At 39.9% G+C, this 4,195-nt stretch overlaps 1 pseudogene; it reads left to right on the forward strand.

Annotated features, from left to right (window-relative positions):
* On the forward strand, positions 930-4,147 carry LOC107605896 (annotated as a pseudogene).

Raw genomic sequence — 4,195 nt, forward strand, 5'->3', positions numbered from 1 at the left:
AGAATGCGTTGTTTTGTCCGTTCATTACTATTTTTCCTTGTGGGAGTGTGGGACCATTCATTATTTTTTTGCCTTTAAATATTTCAGTTCAATGCTCCAAATAAGACATTTTGATTATCCATCTTTTAATGATTGATTCACTGTTAAATTGAATTTCGGAATATGAAACAAATTTCAATTACAAATGAGTGTCCAAAAAGAAGCTAATAATTATATGATTGTTATTATAATTGCTTTCTTTCAAATTTTATATTCTTTTTATATGATAGGTAAATCAACTTACTAGATAGAATATTGGTGCATTTGGTCTAATCTCTTGGAACTTTATCCGGCAACAAACAAGTTGTAGCTATTTCTGTCGCGTTCGCCCACCTCGTCCACTGTTCTTTGCGTTGTGTCTCCCCACCGCGTCAGCTCAAAAGAAGTCGCCGTCTGCCGTCAACAGTATCGCCGCTGCAGCCCCAGTTGCCCCTCCTCCTCCTCCTCCTCAACTTTCACTTCACTTCAGGTTTAATACTCTCTCCCTCTCTGTAATCTGTTGCACTTAAGGGTTTGTCCTACATCTTTGTGCTTGTTTGCTCTGAATCTTGATGATTTTGAGGTGATTATATCTGGGATAAGCAACATCCAAGATTAATACCATTTGGTGTAGGTGTTATCCATGGATCCTGCATCATATTGGTTCTTAATGTGGAAAATAATGAAAAGTAGCTGGCCACTGAGTTTAACCTTTTCATTTATCTTTTTGTGGTTAGATAAATATTTTATAATCATTGATGGTTGATAACAAAAAGCTAACTGTAAATAGTACTGTCTACAAAAATATGTCTATAATACAGTTCTATATATTGTGTTGGTACTTGGTACATCTGCCTTTATTTTAAATTATATTTCTTTCGTTCTTTAATTATAATGTGATGAGATTGTAGGTTGTTATTATTATGGTGAGAGAGCAAACGGCCGTTTCCTTCTACAACAAGCTGCGGGAGTCGGCATCCAAGTCATCCTCCACGCCACTCCTCATCTTCCCTTCAACCTCCGATGTCGACTCACTTTGCGCCCTCAAGATCATCTTCCACATCCTCGAGTCCGACGGCTTCCAATACGCCTGCTATCTGGTCTCTTCCTTCAACGAGATCCATAATTACGCCGGCGCCACGCATACCTCTGCCGCTGAAACTGGCGACTATGTCTCAATGCTCTTAATCAACTGAGGCTGCCACAGGGACCTACAGAAGACTCTCAATTTGCCACCCTCTTCCCGTGTCTTTGTTGATAGCCACCGTCCCATCCATCTCAACAATATCAGCCAAGAAAATGAATCGGTAGTTGTTTTGTTTACTAATGAGGATGAGAAGATAGCGGATCTTGTTTACAGTTTTGATATTACCCTTGCTGAGTTGGCCAATGCGAGCTACATGTGCAGGGAAGGCAATGAATTGGAAGAATCCGAAGAGGATTCGGATGAATCGGATGAGGAAGATAGCGAAAATAGCGACAATGATGAAGATGAACAGGGGTCTAGGAGAAAGAGGAGAAGGGTTTCGGATTCTGATCCGGTTCAGCTTTTTAAGAACCAGGTTAAGAAGTATTATAAGTTGGGGACTTTTCACGGGAAGCCTTCCGGGTGTTTGATGTATGAACTGGCTAATTCACTACGTAAGAACACCAATGAAGTGTTGTGGTTGTCTTGTGTGTCTCTTACTGACCAGTTTGTTCATGAGAGGTTGAGTGATGAGAGGTACCGTGACGGTGTGGCGGAGCTAGAGGACCGAATTAGATGTGCTGGGAACTTGGATGTGGTTACATCAGTTACTCTCAAGGATGGGACTAAGATACGGGCGCCACATTCGTGCAAGATTGCTTGTGAGGATGAGCTTAGGCTTATGTTGTTGAAGGAGTGGAGCTTGTTTGATTCAATGTTGTGCTCATTTACATTGCAACCAAGTTGAAGACTTGGAGCGATAATGGGGTCAAGAAGCTGAACCTTCTGCTAGCTAGGATGGGGTTTGCGCTCATGGATTGCCAGCAGAAGTTCCAGTACATGAGTATGGAGGTAAAGAAGAAGATTAAACATGAATTGAGCGGTTTTTGCCAGAGTATGGACTCACTGATTTCTATTATAGGAGTTTCTTGATACATGGGTATAGCTCAAGGGTGTCTGCCGCGGATGTGGTGTATTGAGTGACTGCCCTGCTTGAATCGTTTTTGAAATCAGATGTTTCTTGTGCATCCAAGCAATTCGGGGTGGCTTACGATGCATTGTCTTTTAAGCAATCTTGATAAGCTCAAGGCCAGGATGCAACACGCAATTAGGATTCAGAGAGCTATTCTAAGGCAAGGTAGCACTGCGATTACGAAGAATGGGTGCATAAGAAGTGGGAGGAAGTTTCGGTGGGTGAAGCTTGAGGATTCGGCTGACACCAAGTTGCTTGGTTATCCGCAGGCTTTGACTAAGTTCTGTTATTTCCTTATGGATGCTTTGAGAGAGAAGGGGGCAAGGATGAAACCTTTGCTTTGTGCTTGCTTGTCTCAAGAACCCAATAGGATTTTGATTGTAGGCGTTTATGGGAGGCCTTGCCTGATCGGAACTCAGTGGAATGCATTTGGGATTGCATTTAGAAACGCTGCTGAGGAGATTGGAGCAGAGTTCTTCCATGAGTTGTTTGAGTCATCATGGATTCTTCTTGATTCTTCCACTGTAAATTCATTCATGATCAGGTTGACTGAGAAGCTATGATGCTGCAACTCTGCTACGAATCTACTTCAAGGAAGTATGTTGACTTACTGAGAATATGGATAAGTGATCTGTGGTAGTTGATGTTGCAACAAACATGACTCTCTTTCTTTTTCTGTTATCTCATGTTATTTATAGCGTATGTCCCCAATGTGTTAATTTGGTACTGTCACGTTTAATTTGATTAAAATACCCTTAATGTTTCAATTTTCTCCCCAATAACTATTCTATATGTTTATTTATACAACATTATATATACAGGGCCTTGATATAACTTTTTCTCCCCTTTAACTATTCTATATATTTATTCACTGTGTTGTCATGTGGCATAGGTTAAGGTTATGAATCGATCTCCTATTTGTTGTTGGTATTATTATTTTGCTGCTTCATATATAATATAATCCTAGGTTATGAATTGACCTATTCTGACCCTAAATAAAGAGAGATATAGATACAATTAGAGTTAATTTGTTCTAATGCAACTTGCAACCAAAGGAAAATAATTGTTATAGGGGAAATTCATATGAAATATTATGTTGATGAATTTAGCTCGTAAACTTGGCATTTTGTTTTTTCTAGTAATCAGCACATTGTGGCTTAGCTAGTCTCTATTGATATACCTTATTGGAACAAAGGGATATGTTACTTTAATCTGTTGGATTCACCAATGATTTGGTGTTTTGGTTTGTACGTGTGATTCAGGTTACATGGTAATGCTGAATCCATGGCTGTGTTTAGCATTTTGGTTTTCGCTTTTAAAGATGCAAAGATTTCTTAGAGTATGGTGATTTTATTCATGGACATCGTACAAGGTGAGCGACTGCTTTTTAACTTGAATAAATAGGTCTTTGGTTTGATAATTGTTTGTTAATAATGCATTTCTTTTGGTTTTGCACTTATATGAACTAAAAACTATAAAGATCTTTTAACAATAAAAAATGTGGCCTAAGCTGCCTAATCTCTGTACATAAATAAAACAGGAGTTCTATTGACATATGTATCTGTTGCTAAAGCAGAACAGAATCCACTTAAAGGCAAGTGTTATAATATAACTGTTGTATTATGTAATTCAACTAACATGTTTGGATTGGGAAGTTCAGAAGACGAGAAATATCAGAGCACTAGAGTTTGCACCGCGAAGCGAGCTTTCAGAGAATGAAGAAGAACAGAACTGGGTCACAGCGAGGAATGGTGGACGGCGGAACAGTAGACGGCAGAACAAAGCGGCGGCGCGGCGACGATCCAAAGAGGCACACGAGGCGGCAGCAAGGGCAGAAGAAGCGGAGGAACGACCAGTGAAGCGACGCATTTGTGGTGGTGGTGGCAGCTACGAAATTGCGGTGCCAGCTGCCTTCTCCAGCGCCGTCTGCGGTGGAGACAATAAATGCGGACAACAGAAACAACAGAATGAAAAAAAAAAAAAAAAAAAAAAAAAAAAAAAAAAAAAAAAAAATTTTT

This window comes from Arachis ipaensis, chromosome B07 (genome assembly GCF_000816755.2).
Source record: "Arachis ipaensis cultivar K30076 chromosome B07, Araip1.1, whole genome shotgun sequence".
In the NCBI taxonomy this organism is placed as follows: Eukaryota; Viridiplantae; Streptophyta; class Magnoliopsida; order Fabales; family Fabaceae; genus Arachis; species Arachis ipaensis.